Consider the following 15695-nt stretch of genomic DNA (forward strand, 5'->3'; position numbering starts at 1 on the left):
ATGGAGAAAAGAAAGTCTCCTCAACAAATGGTGTTGGGAAAACTGGATAGCCACATGCAAAAAAATGAAAGTAGACCCTTACCTTACACCATACACAAAAATTAACTCCAAATGGATTAAAGACTTGAATGTAAGACCTGAAACTATGAAACTTCTAGAAGAAAACATAGGCAGTACGCTCTTCGACATCGGTCTTAGCAACATATTTTCAAGCACCATTCCTGACCGGGCAAGAGAAACAATAGAAAAAATAAACAAATGGGACTACATCAAACTAAAAAGCTTCTGCACAGCAAAGGAAACCATCAACAAAACGAAAAGACCACCTAACAATTGGGAGAAGATATTTGCAAACCATACATCTGATAAGGGCTTAATCTCCAAAATATATAAAGAACTCATGCATCTCAACAACAAAAAAACTAACAACCCAATTAAAAAATGGGCAAAAGACCTGAACAGACATTTCTCCAAAGAAGATATACAGCTGGGCAACAGACACATGAAAAGATGTTCAAAATCATTAACTATCAGGGAAATGCAAATCAAAACTACAATGAGATATCACCTCACGCCCGTCAAAATGGCTATAATTAACAAGACAGGAAACAACATGTGTTATAGAGGATGTGGAGAGAAGGGAACTCTCATACACTGCTGGTGGGAGTGCAAACTGGTGCTACCACTATGGAAAACAGTATGGAGATTCCTCAAAAAATCAAGGATAGAACTACCATATGATCCAGCTATTCCACTGCTGGGTATTTATCCAAAGAACTTGAAAACACCAGTGCATAAAGATACATGCACCCCTGTGTTCATTGCAGTGTTATTCACAATAGCCAAGACTTGGAAGCAACCTAAGTGCCCATCAAGGGACGAATGGATAAAGAAGATGTGGTATATATACACAACGGAATACTACTCAGCCATAAGAAACGATGAAATCCAGCCATGCGTGACAACATGGCTGGACTGAGGGTATTATGCAAAGTGAAATAAGTCAGAGAGAGAAGGTCAAATACCATATGATTTCTTTCATTAAGTAGTAGATAATAACAACAATAAACAAACACATAGAGACAGAGATTGGATTGGTGGTTACCAGAGGGGAAGGCGAGAGGGAGGAGGGAGAAAGGGATAATTCGGCACATGTGTGTGGTGACGGGTTGTTGTTAGTATTTGGGTGGTGAACATGATGTAATCTACACAGAAATAGAAGTATAATGATGTACACCTGAAATTTATACAATGTTATAAAGCAATGTTACTGCAATAAACAAAAAATTAAAAAAAAAAAAAAAAAAGAACTACCATACAATCCAGCTATTCCACTGCTGGGTATTTCTCCAAAGAACATGAAAACACAAATGCGTAAAGATATATGTACCCCTGTGTTCATTGCAGCAATATTCACAATAGTCAAGACTTGGAATCAACCTATGTGCCCAGCAGGAGATGAATGGATAAAGAAGATGTGGTACATATACACAATGGACTACTACTCAGCCATAAAAAATGATGAAATCTTGCCATTTGTGACAACATGGATGACCTTGGTGGTATTATGCTAAGCGAAGTAAGTCAGAGCGAGAAAGTTAAATACCTTATGGTCTCACTCATAAATAAAAGATAACAACAACAACAAACAAACACATAGAGACAGAGATTGGATTGGTGGTTACCAGAGAGGAAGGGGGGAAGGGAGGAGGGTGAAAGGGATGATTAGGCACATGTGTATGGTGATGGATGGTAATTAGTCTCTGGGTGGTAAACATGATGTAATCCACACAGAAACTGAAATATAATGATGCACACTTGAAATTATATAATGTTATAAACCATTGTTACCTCAAGAAAAAAAAAGAAAGATACCTAAGGTATTACACACACAGCCTGGTATGCAATGAGCCCTCAGTAAATATTCTTTCAATCCTTTCCTTTTGCCATCCCATTTTCTTTCACTCTTGCCCATTTTCTCCTTTGTCTCCTTTCTCTACAGTGACTTAGTCTAACCTCAGTCTAACCATTTAGCTAAGAAGGCCATACTACCCATATCTTGTGATTCTGCTTCAATGCTTCTTGGGACAGAGTCTGATATTTACTCAAGGCAGCCCACTATATACGGAGAGCTCTGTATTTTGTTTTGTTTTTTTAAAGTCCTTTTATGTTCACTTAAAACTTATATATACTTCCTCGTAACTTAAACATGCCAGTTCCAATTCTGCCCTCTTAATTTACACGTTCGTTTCCTTATTTCATCCTTCTTCAGTCTGTCTCTTTACATCTTATAAATAAAGACGGTACAGAGACAAAAGTAAGGCCCAGGCCACAACAGGGAATTCCTTTAGCAAGATGAACGCTATTTGCAAGATATCCCCTGAAGCCTGTTTCTAGGCTTGGCTTTCAGCTTAACTCTAGAACACATCCCCAGACCGCCAGGGACGATAACTACGACAGAAGCCACACACCTTCTGAGTATTTCTACCATGGATTTAGACATTTTCCAGAATGTTGTTCATAAGTTACTGCTACCCAATCCTTCCACTCCTGGAAGTTAATCCTCCCCCTATCATTTTCATCTCCAGCTGGCCTGCCAGGACACTGCCTAGAAAATGCCTCCCCACCATAGATGACCAGGATGCACCTTTGCCTAGTCCCAGAATTATAATAGCTCACACTTACTCACTATGTGCCAGGCAGTATTCTAGGGGCTTTAAATGTAGCTACAGTATTCACAAAAAAAAATTCATAAGTGATATCATCCCCATTTTTACAGATTGAAAAAACAGAGACATCAGGGCCAGCCTGGTGGCATAGTGGTTAAGTTCGCACTCCGCTTCAGTGGCCTGGAGTTCACAGGCTCAGATCCCAGGTGTGGACCTACACACCGCTCATCAAGCTATGCTGTGGAAGCATCCCATATACAAAATTGAGGAAGATTGGCACAGATGTTAGCTTAGCGACAATCTTCCTCAAGCAAAAAGGGGAAGATTGGCAACAGATGTTAGCTCTGGGCCAATCTTCCTTATCAAAAAACACTGAGACAGAGAAGTTAAGTTATTTACCCAAAATCGCACAACTCCATAATTTACCTCATCTCCCACCCAAATAAATGTTAATAACTTAATCTTGGCAGAGGACCCCCTAAGATTTCTGAGGTCTCCTGAATAAAATCCACCTTCCAGAATGATGTTTGCCTCCTCCATTTTCAGGACTCGACAGTCAGCATTAAGTTTTCCAACTTGCCCTTCACTTAGGCACCTGTGAATCTGGGTACCTGAGGGTTACTATAAATATTCAATAAGATTACCTTTCAACCTTGTTATGAAAAGAAGTTAATCTTGTCAATTTGCTATTTTCCTGTTTAACCTGAGGGGTAACTCAAGGGTCACAAGGATTTATGAGCTTGTTTTACAGAAAACAGAGCATGCCTTCAAGGGTCACCAGATAACCAGCCCCCAGCTGCTGTTGAAGCCCAGAAGTCAGATTGCCCAGGGGCTTATCTGGACTGAAAGAAACACAGATTACCCCTATGTTTCTCTAAAACGCCTCCTGCCACACCCCTTAGCTTTATAAAAACACCTGCTTCCTCTCTTGTTGAGGTGGATTTGAGAGAACCAATGCTCCCGCATTCTTTTTTTTTTTTTAAGTGTACAGTCTGATAAGTTGTTGTGGTTTTTTTTGTTTTTTGTTTTTTGGTATATTGTGGTAATATTGGTTTATAACATTGTATAAAATTTAGGTGTACACCATTATACTTCTATTTCTGCATGGATTACATCATGTTCTCATGTTCACCACCCAAATACATATTACAATCCATCACTACACACATGTGCCTAATTATCCCTTTCACCCTCCTCCCTCCCTCCTTCCCCTCTGGTAACCACCAATCCAATCTCTGTCTCTATGTGTTTGTTTGTTTTTATTATCTACTACCTAATGAGTGAGATCATATGGTATTTGACCTTCTCCCTCTGACTTATTTCACTTTGCATAATACCCTCAATGTCCATCCATATTGTCACAAATAGCTGGATTTCATCGTTTCTTATGGCTGAGTAGTATTCCATAGTGTACAAATACCATATCTTCTTTATCTATTCTTCCCTTGATGGGCACTTAGGTTGCTTCCACGTCTTGGCTATTGTGAATAATGCTGCAGTGAACAGAGGGATGCATGTATCTTTACGCATTGGTGTTTTCACGTTCTTTGGATAAATACCCAGCAGTGGAATAGCTGGATCGTATGGTAGTTATGTCCTTAATTTTTTGAGGAATCTCCATACTGTTTTCCATAGTGGTTGCACCAGTTTGCACTCCCACCAGCAGTGTATGAGAGTTCCCTTCTCTCCATATCCTCTCCAACACTTATTGTTTCCTGTCTTGTTAATTATAGCCATTCTGACGGGCGTGAGGTGATATCTCATTGTAGTTTTGATTTGCATTTCCCTGATAATTAATGATGCTGAACATCTTTTCATCTGCCTGTTGGCCATCTGTATATATTCTTTGGAGAAGTGTCTGTTCAGGTCTCTTGCCCATTTCTTAATTGGGTTCTTAGTTTTTTTGTTGTTGAGATGAATGAGTTCTTTATATATTTTTGAGATTAACCCCTCATCAGATGTATGGTTTGCCAACATCTTCTCCCAATTGTTAGGTTGTCTTTTCATTTTGTTGATGGATTCCTTTGCTGTACAGAAGCTTTTTAGTTTGATGTAGTCCCATTTGTTTATTTTTTCTATCGTTTCTCTTGCCCAGTCAGACATGGTGCTTGAAAATATGTTGCTAAGAACAATGTTGAAGAGCCTACTGCCTATGTTTTCTTCTAGAAGTTTCATTGTTTCAGGTCTTACATTCAAGTCTTTAATCCATTTGGAGTTAATTTTTGTGTATGGTGTAAGGTAAGGGTCTACTTTCATTTTTTTGCATGTGGCTGTCCAGTTTTCCCAACACCATTTGTTGAAGAGACTTTCCTTTCTCCATTGTATGTTCTTGGCTCCTTTGTCAAAGATTAGCTGTCCATAGATGTGTGGGCTTATTTCTGGGCTTTCGATTCTATTCCATTGATCTGTGTGTCTGTTTTTGTGCCAGTACCATGCTGTTTTGGTTACTATAGCTTTGTAGTATATTTTGAAATCAAGGAGTGGGATACCTCCAGCTTTGTTCTTTTTTCTCAGGATTCCTTTGGCTATTCAGAGTCTTTTGTTGTTCCATATAGATTTTAGCATTCTTTGTTCTATTTCTGTGAAAAATGTTGTTGGAACTTTGATAGAGATTGTATTGAATCTACAGATTGCTTTAGGAAGTATGGACATCTTAATTATGTTAATTCTTCCAATCCGAGAGCATGGAATATCTTTCCATTCCTTTGTGTCTTCTTCAATGTCTTTCAGCAATGTTTTATAGTTTTCAGTGTACAGATCTTTCACCTCTTTGGTTAAGTTTATTCCTACTTTTATTCTTTTTGTTGCAATTGTAAGTGAGATTGTATTCTTAATTTCTCTTTCTGCTACTTTGTTGTTAGTGTACAGAAATGCAACTGATTTTTGTATGCTGATTTTGTATCCTACAACTTGACCATATTCATTTATTACTTCTAAAAGTTTTTTGGTGGATTTTTTAGGGTTTTCTATATATAAAATCATGTCATCTGCAAATAGTGACAGATTCACTTCTTCCTTTCCAATTTGGATCCCTTTTATTTCTTTTTCTTGCCTGATGGCTCTGGCTAGGACTTCCAATACTATAGTAAATAGGAGTGGTGAGAGTGGGCATCCTTGTCTGGTTGCTGTTCTTAGAGGGATAGCTTTCAGCTTTTCACCAATGAGGATGATATTAGCTGTGGGTTTGTCATATATGGCCTTTATTATGTTGAGGTACTTTCCTTCTATACCCATTTTATTCAGAGTTGTTTGTTTGTTTGTTTTTTGTTTGTTTGTTTTTGTGAGGAAGATCAGCCCTGAGCTAACATCCATGCTAATCCTCCTGTTTTTTTTTGCTGAGGAAGACTGGCTCTGAGCTAACATCCATTGCCAATCCTCCTCCTTTTTTTTTCCCAAAGCCCCAGTAGATAGTTGTATGTCATAGTTGCACATCCTTCTAGTTGCTGTATGTGGGAGGCCGCCTCAGCATGGCCGGAGAAGCCGTGCATCGGTGCATGCCTGGGATCCAAACCCAGGCCGCCAGTAGCAGAGTGTGCCCACTTAACCGCTAAGCCATGGGGCCAGCCCCTTATTCAGAGTTTTTATCATAAATGGATGCTGTATCTTGTTGAATGCTTTCTATGCATCTATTGAGATGATCATGTGACTTTTATTCTTCATTGTATTAACCTCGTGCATCACATTGATTAATTTGTGAATGCTGAACCATCCCTGCATCCCTGGAATAAATCCCACCTGATAATGGTGTATAATCTGTTTAATATATTGTTGTACGCGATTTGCTAGTATTTTGTTCAGGACTTTTGCATCGATGTTCATCAGTGATATTGGCCTATAATTTTCTTTTTTTGTGTTGTCTTTGTCTGGTTTTTGTATCAGGGTAATGTCGGCTTCGTAGAATGAGTTAGGGAGCCTCCACCGCTCCTCAGTTTTTTGGAAGAGTCTGAGAAGGATAGGTATTAAGTCTTCTTTGAATATTTGGTAGAATTCACCAGGGAAGCCGTCTGCTCCTGGACTTTTATTTTTGAGGAGGTTTTTGATTACAGTTTCAGTCTACTTACTGGTGATTGGTCTACTCAAATTCTCTACTTCTTCTTGATCCAGTTTTGGAAGGTTGTATGATTCTAAGAATTTATCCATTTCTTCCAGATTGTCAAATTTGTTGGCATATAGCTTTTCATAGTATTCTCTTATAATCTTTTGTATTTCTGAGGTGTCCGTTGTAATTTTTCCTCTTTCATTTCTGAGTTTACTTATTTGAGCCTTCTCTCTTTTTTTCTTGGCAAGTCTAGCTAAAGGTTTGTCAATTTTGTTTACCTTTTCAAAGAACCAGCTCTTGGTTTTATGAATTTTTTCCATTTTTTTGTCTCTATTTCATTTATTTATGCTCTGATTTTTAATATTTCCCTTCTTCTACTGATTTGGGGCTTTGTTTGTTCTTCTTTTTCCAGTTCCTTTAGGTGCATTGTTAGATTGTTTATTTGAGATTTTTCTTGTTTGTTGAGATAGGCCTGTATTGCTATAAACTTCCCTCTTAGAACCGCTTTTGCTGTATCCCATAAATTCTGGCGTGTCGTATTTTCATTTTCATTTGTCTCCAAGTATTTTTTTATTTCTCTTTTGATTTCTTCGCTGACCCAATCGTTGCTCAGTAGCATTTTGTTTAATCTCCAGAAATTTGTGGCTTTTCTCATTCTCTTCCTATAGTTGATTTCTAGTTTCATACCGTTGTGGTCAGAAAAGAGGCTTGGTATTATTTCAATCTTCTTAAATTTATGGAGACTTGTTCTGTGGCCTAATATGTGATCACTCCTGGATAATGTTCCATGTGCATTTGAAAAGAATGTGTGTTCTTCAGTTTTTGGATGGAATGTTCTGTATATATCTATTAGGTCCATCTCTTCTAGTATGTCATTTAAGATCTATCCATTGGTCTAAGTGGAGTGTTAAAGTCCCCTACTATTATTGTGTTGCTGTCTGTTTCTCTTTTTACATCTGTTAATAATTGGTTTATATATTTAGGTGCTCCTGTGTTGGGTGCATAGATATTTACAAGTGTTATGTCCTCTTGCTGATTGTTCCCTTGATCATTATGTAGTGCCATTCTTTGTTTCTCTTTACAGTTTTTGTTTTAAAGTCTATTTTGTCTGATATGAGCATTGCTACCCCAGCTTTCTTTTCACTGCCATTAACATGCAGTATCTTTTTCCATCCCTCTACTCTCAGTTTGTGAGTGTCTTTAGGTCTGAAATGTGTCTCTTGTATGCAGCATATATACGGGTCTTGTTTTTTTATCCAGTCAGCCACCCTATGCCTTTTAATTGGAGCATTTACTCCATTAACTTTTAAAGTAGCTATTGATCAGTATGTACTTACTGCCATTTTTTAACTTTTTTTTCTTGGTGTTTCAGTAGTTCTTCGCTGTTCATTTCTTCTTCTCTGGCTCTCTTCCCTTGTTTTTTTTTTTTTTTAATATATATATCTTCCTTTTATATTTTTTATAGTTTGAGTTTTTTTTTTTAATTTTATTTATTTATTTTTTGCCCCCAAAGCCCCAGCAGATAGTTGTATGTCATAGCTGCACATCCTTCTAGTTGTTGTATGTGGGACGTGGCCTCAGCATGGCTGGAGAAGCAGTGCGTCAGTGCGCACCCGGGATCCGAACCCAGACAGCCAGCAGCGGAGCGTGCGCAGCCAACCGCATAAGCCACGGGGCCGGCCCCTCTTCCCTTGTGCTTTGATGGCTTTCTTTAGTATTATGTTTAGGTTCCTTTCTCTTAGTTTTTTGTGTATTTATTATAGGTTTCTGGTTTGTGATTACCATGGGGTTCATATATAGTAACCTACGTATATAGCAGTCTATATTAAGTTGATAGTCTCTTTAATTTGACCTCTGTCTGAAAGCTCTACTCTTTAACTCCCCTCCTATCACATTTTATGTTTTTGATACCATATGCTCCCTCCTTCTTATCTTGGGATATGTGAATAAGCTTTTCTCTATCTCCAAGCACCAATGTCTCAGTATTTGGCTAACCACGCATGGGGCACACGAACCTGAGATTAAGAGGTTCAGTAATCCCCTGTTCCCTGACACCACACTCACAACTGTACATCCTTTCATAAAAGCTTGCTTTTATGAACCTCAATCTCTTTCTGGAAGAAACATGGTAAGGTTCCCAGTCCCTGTGAAAAGTCATTTTTACTGAATTGTCATCAATTTACACAGCCACTCTCTGGCCATAAAAGGGGTGCACTAGGGAAAGACAGTGTAATGAGAAGGAAGCAGGAGGAAGGAAAGTCCCTGCGATGGTCACAAAGGGGAGGAGATTCCCAATGCAGAAACAGTCATAAGACACACCCAGAGTTTGTGGCCTTTGCACAATGGCAGCCCCACCTGTCCCTTTCCATGCCTGCTGGCATCTGACTTCCTTCTCAGCCTGCCCCTCCTGGCCTTGTCTTCTTTAACCAACTAGAGGCCTGGGCCTGGGGCCAAACCACAGCAGCCAGCACTGAGCTGTGTGGGTGGAGGGAGCAGAGAAGGGAATAAAGCATTAAACTCATAGGGGACCTGACTCACCTATGTACATATCACTTGGGCAGGGAATGGATTAGTGAAGGGCTGCTCTGAAGGACTCATGGTTTAAGGAGTCACACTTCTTCAATGCTGTCTGACTTAGAGCAAAGGGCTGGGTGTGGGAGGCATCACAGCTTTCTCCCATTTAGACATCCATTTGTCCCTCCCTCTACCTCTTTTGGGTTACATGCCTCTATCCATAGGTCACTTATTTACTGAGTTGGGTTGGCGGGGGGCAGCGAGGGGGTGAATCTTAGTTGAATTCCTTAAAGCCCCAAGCACTCAATTCAGTTCAAGAGTGTCTCTCAGCCGAGGGATGACCAGAAACAAATATCTTTTAGAGGTTCTGCAGGAAATTTGGACAACAGCCTTTGCACCACCCACAATCCCTCTGGGGACCACTGAGCTACACACAAGAAAAGGACAGAACTTACTGTGTGCTGGGGACCTTTATGTTTGCACCTCACCTAGTGCTCACAGTGACCCTTTAACATCGGGATTATTATCCCTATTTTGCAAATGAGAAACCAAAACTCTAAGAAGTCAATTAACTTGTCCCTTATCCAAGAACTGGGAAAAGATGGAACCAGGATTCAGACTGACATATTTCTGAGTCTAAAGCTCGTTTTCACTCCACACCATCCTACATACCAGAATTCAAAGAACAGAAAGATGACTGCTTCTAGCAGAAATACTCATAAAAGGCTTCGATGAAGAGACAAGATCTGAAATGGGCCTTAGAAGGAAGAATAACTCAAGAGGCTGAGCAAGAGGGCAAGGGTATTATAGAAAGAAGGAAAAAAAATAGAATCAATTAAGACATGAGAAAGTAAAATGCAGGTTCAGGTCTTACTACATAGATCAAGGGAACAGACTGGGGCCATGCTACAGGGTCTTTGATTGGCAGCCTAAGGAATTTGAACTTCATCCTACAGATGATAGGAGTCACTGGAATGCTTTAGAAGGTCAGGAACAGGACAAAACAGCATTTTCAGGAAGATTACTCTGACAGTATTAGGCAAGATGACTTAGGGAAGTGGTTCTGAACTCTGGCAACTCATTAATTACCTGGAAGCTTCTTTCTTTTCTTTTCTTAACTTTTCATTTTAACATAATTTCAGACATTCCAAATGTTCCAAAAATAGTCAAAGTTCCCATATACTGTTCACTCAACTTCTCTAAATATTAATGTTGTACATTTATCAAAATCAATAAATTTATCATTGATAGAATACAATGATACCTCAATACAATTATCAAAATCAATAAATTATCATTGATAGAATACAATGAACTAACCTACAGATCTCATCCAAATTTCATCACCCTTCCCAGTAATGTCCTTTGTCTAAACTAGGATCCAATCTGGGATCACACAACACATTTCGTTGTATTGTCTCTTCAGTCTCTTTAATCAGTGCCAGTTCTTCAGAATTTCTTTTACTTTCATGATCTTAATATATTTGTAGAGTATTGGCCATTTTATAGAATGACCCTCAGTTTGGGTTTACCTAATATTTCCTCATGATTAAACTTATGTTATGCACTTTTCATAAGAACACCACAGAAGTGATGCTGTGCCTTCTCAGTCCATCATATCAGGCCCATGATATCGATATCTCTCCTTACTGGTGATGTTAACTTTGAACACTTGGCTGAAGTCTCCACTGTAAAATGACTATTTTACATGGAAGCTTTTTTAAACTACCAATGCCTGGGCCACACCATAGGCCAACCAAATCAGATTCTCTGGGAATAAGGAATAGGCAATTGTAGGTTTTAATGCCCTGGAGGTGATTCTAACCAGCAACCATGGTTGGAAACCACCAGCTTAGACAATGAAGATTAGAATCATGGAAATCAGCAAGGAAGACACTCCTTGGGCCTCTCCTTAAAAAAGAACAGGCAGTTCCAGGCACAGATAAATATATCTGGACTTCAGCATGGACGCATGGTAGGGGAAAGGAAAGGCCAAAAATTCCCCCATTGAGAAAGTGATGGGTGAGTAGACTCTGTCCAATGAGAAGAAAAGGCCAGAGGCTCAGTGAAGTGTCCAGCCCTCCTGGTCTATTTTCTCTCCAGACCTCAGAGAAACCTTAGCTTCAGTGAAAGCAACTTGCCAAGGTCGGAGATGGATCTGACATTACAAAGTACCTATGTCCAACTCCAAAGCCCATGCCAATTCACTACCCCTGAGAGAGGACTGAACACAGTATGTTTAGGGAACAGGAAGGGGCAGGGACGGCTATAGCAGAAAGACAGGGTTAAGACACAGGGCAGTTAGGTAAGCTTGCTAATGTGGGACCATGTGTTGTACAGCCAGGAAAACTAGTTAGAGACATTTGAACTTGGTCTTGTGGTTACAGAAGAGCTACTGAAAGTTTTGAGTAAGGGAGTAACCAAAGTGAAGCCTTTGAGCAAAGACCAAAGGGGATGGTGGTGAAAATGGGAGTTCTGGGCTCCTAAGCTAAAGAGATGCCACTAACAACAGTAAAGGGGGCCACACAATATAGTGGAGCAAGAACTGGACTAGGAGTCAGAAGCTTGGGTTTAAATGTAAAAAGTCACACACTAAAGTTATAGCTACGGCAGGCAAGTCATGTTCTCTCTCTGGATTTCAGTTTCTTTTCATCCATAAATCAGGTGAAGTGAGACTTAATCTCTAAATGACCTCGAAAGCTTTGCTACTCAAAGTGTGGTCCACCAACAAGCAGCAAGGCATTGTCCAAAATCTTATGAGAAATGCAGAATCCTAGGCCCCATCAGAAGAATCAGATCAGTATTTAAACAAGAGCCTCAGGTGATCCATAAGCGTATTAAAGTTGGAGACACTCTCCAAATTGTTCAGACTCACCTCAACTCTGTCACTTCACAGGGAAAAACAAAAACAAAACACAGAATGTTTTCCTTTTCACTTCATCTGCACCCTTTTCCTAATCCTAACCTCCCCTCTCAGACTCACCTACATGAGGGTGGAGGTCTTAGGACCACCAATGGGGCAGCGCTGCCTCCTTGTGGCCATGATCAGTAAATGTACTTAATCTTCCCACTCTCACCAGTAAAGGAGGGGAAGGGTCAGCAGAGGGGGTGAAGTCCAAGTCGGTTTAGATAAAAGAATCACAACCACTCACGATGACCAGAAGTAACTGTCAGACAGAGCTCAGCCTGCATCATACTGTCACATTTCAAAGACCAGTTTTTACAGATCCTAATAAAATGTGGTCTTAGTGGGAAACCAGGCCTCTAAGCCAAGCTCCGCCCTTGTAATCTTCAAAACAGCTCACTGTGACAGTTATATTCAGACATCCAGCCCCTGTCAGAACTCTGCCAGTAAACTTGCAGTTTTCCAAGGAAACTAACTTTACTGTGTCAATTCTTTCTCATCCTGAGCCACAATGTATCTGATGCATACTCACCAATCCCAGTCCTCCTCTCTGTAGGCACTGACATAAGATTAATACCTTTTCACACAACAGACCTCAAACACTTGTAAACAACCACCATGTGCCTCTCCCATCTTCCCTCAGCCATTTCCCAAATGACATATTCTGAAGTCCCTGCACCTCCTGTCACTTTCCGGTGGGCAAGTGAAGTGTGTCAACCACAGCAGAAACTCCAAATTCTAGGAGTGTTCTAACCAGAGCAGCAGAGCCACAGGACCACCCACCTCCCCATTCTGGGCCCTACACCTATATGCAGAAAGCCAAAGACCACCTCAGCTGATGTGAGGATACTGCTTTTGCTACTTGTGATGCTGCTCAGGCATCCCATACCTGCGCAGGTGTATACTTCTTGTTCAGTTTTATTTTTTAAGAAATATTTATTAGAGTCTGCTATGTCCTATGCACTAGAGAGGAAAGACGAATCAGATCTGGTCATGCCCTCACCAAGCTCTAGGTTATGGGGGGAACCCAATTCAAAGCCAGACATTACAGTTCAGTGAGAAACACCTTGATAAAGGTGAACACAGACTTTTTTGGCCCATCTCATCAACCCCGTGAAAATCTTCCACTCTTAGTTTTCTGGGCTCAGTTTTCCTCATTTCAAGCTCAAAGTAAAAAAAAAAAAAAAAAAACAAGGATGCAAATGTCCAGATGGTCCTTTTTGCAGTCATGGCTGGACTGGACATTTCCTTCTGGCTAACCCAAGGTGTTGGAGGCTCCCACTTCATTCTGAATGTCCTCTCTCTCCAATTAGTGCTCACCACATGTGTACATGCAGCAGCCAGGCAGCTGCACACCAACAGACATTCTAGCAAGTCAGGAAACTTGAGTTTTAGTGCTGTGGCTTTGAGGCAACTGACTGTGTGATGTTGAGCAAATCATATAACTTCCCTCAGCTTTAATTTCCACTCCTCTAAAATGGAGCAGTTGGGATAGATCTCCTTGGTTCTATGTGTATAGTGAGAGCTCCTCAGAGACAGCATCACCCCTTACTCCTCTCGGGAGCTACCACCTGGCAAATACCAGGCACACATGAAGTGCTCAAAGGTTCACTGAATGCCTGTATGAATAAAAGATGATTATTAGAGAAACATGAATCATGGAATCGATCAACAAATATTTCTGAATGTCTGCTAAGTACACTGTAGAGTGGGGAAACCAAATAACTGTGGTGGAATAATATTTTCTCTCCATTTTCCCCTTATCTTCTTCCCAGAGTGGAGTCTTTGTAAGTCAGAGAGACTGTGCTGGCACAAATAATGTTCTGGAGGTGTGCTCTAAGCAGTTATCCATATTAACAAGAGAAAAGTCTGTTTGTCTTGGGGGTGTTTTATATCAAGGAACCTGAGAGACCCAAAGCCCCCTCCCATGGTACACAGGACCCGACACCCCACCCCAAGTCCACGGACAGGAAAACCAGACAGAGTGAACTGACAAGGAACTGGGACCTGGGGAGAGCAGAGGAGTAAACAGACTAGGGGACCTGGAGGAAGGTCTGAGGAGGAGTTCCCTGACCCTGAGCAGCCTCAGAGCAGACTGATGGCAACTCAATGGGAAAAGTAAAGCACCCCTATCAGGTTCCATGAGTATGTATGATCATTTATCAGCAAAATCTTCTTTCTGGTAAGGGACTGCACTTTCACATGCATTCTAACACATCAGGCCTAGTTAAAGCATTACAAAAATGTCATTCCAATCAACAAACATTTATAGAGTTCTCCCAAAGTGCCAGACCCTACGTAAGTTCAGGAACACAAAAAAGAACAAAAACCAACCCCTGCCCTCAGAGATCCATCTACCCCCCCCCAAAAAGCTCCAAGCTCCTTCTATGCTCTCCTCTCTGCCCTCCACCAACCCAAACCCACCCTACCCTCGAGTCCCAGACCAAGTTCCACTGGCCCAGAGTCCCTCAAGCTACTCTGAGTCCACAGTGAACTCCTGTCACTTCTGAAATTTGGTTCCGCTTACATTTCCAGATTCTATGAAAGGTATGTCATGTCCCTAGTTACTCTTGAGCCTCCTGAGGACAGAGACCATTGTTTAGAATTTTCCAGAGAGCAGTCACACCAGTGATTTGTATCCGACCAAGCTCAGACCAAGCCCAAGCCTTCAACGCAAGGACAATCTCCACTGCCAAACACAGTGCCTGGCCCCCTGCAGTGCTTTATAAACCTTGTGTAACAAAGTCTACAATCACCTCTCTAATGAGTCAACAAGCAGAGATAATCTGAAAAGTGAGAGGGTAAGAAGGATTAAACAAAAATCAAAAAAGGGGTGACTCATGCTTGCCTCTTCCCCCCTCTTAGGTGAAATAAAGTCACACAACCTGTTCTCACTCCTGCCTGCAGGCTACCAGGGAAGACTTCCTTGTTAACCGTCCCCTCTGTCACCACAAATATCACCCAGCACTCATGCCCACCTCTCCTCTTCCTTTGGGCACGTTTCCTAAAGTCTCTGGACTAGGAGTCAGGTTTAGTAAGTGCTGATGTTCTGTAACCTTAATGTTCACTCCAAACCATATTACCTCCTTCTTTTGCCCTGGCTGTTTCCAAACAAGGTCTGGAACCAAGAGCCTCAGCAGCCTGGGCAAACACTCTAAAGGGCACCTTCCACCCTGTGGTTCCTGTTTCTCAAATCCTGCTTCTTGGACCTGAAGTCCTGGGGGTCCTCCATCAACCCAGTTCCCTGTCCTTTAGGCTGGAGCAACTAAGACACAGCCACCTTCCTGACGAACAACAAGGAGGCCTGATGTGACCCACTGCTCCAGGGGCAGTGTTCTGGGCAAGAGAGAATAGCCTCTCCTCCCTGATCCTCTCTGCGTCCCACCTCATGTGGCCACAGAATTGGAGGAAACTGTCAACAGAGTGAGGACAGGGCCACTTCCCAAACAACAACACTACTATTGCCAATATCGTGCCAAGGATGGGAGCAGGGAGGAAAGAGCGGAAACAGACATGTCATCCTCTCTTCTGTCAACCCTTATACTCACTTTCCTGCCAGATATTAAGC

General features: G+C 41.1%; 1 long non-coding RNA gene across 1 annotated transcript in view; it reads right to left on the bottom strand.

The window, feature by feature from the left end:
• Nucleotides 1-15695, bottom strand: part of LOC131396912 (uncharacterized) — an 81364-nt gene that overhangs the window by 46708 nt on the left and 18961 nt on the right. The window lies entirely within an intron of this gene.

Source organism: Diceros bicornis, chromosome 34 (genome assembly GCF_020826845.1).
Source record: "Diceros bicornis minor isolate mBicDic1 chromosome 34, mDicBic1.mat.cur, whole genome shotgun sequence".
NCBI lineage: Eukaryota > Metazoa > Chordata > Mammalia > Perissodactyla > Rhinocerotidae > Diceros > Diceros bicornis.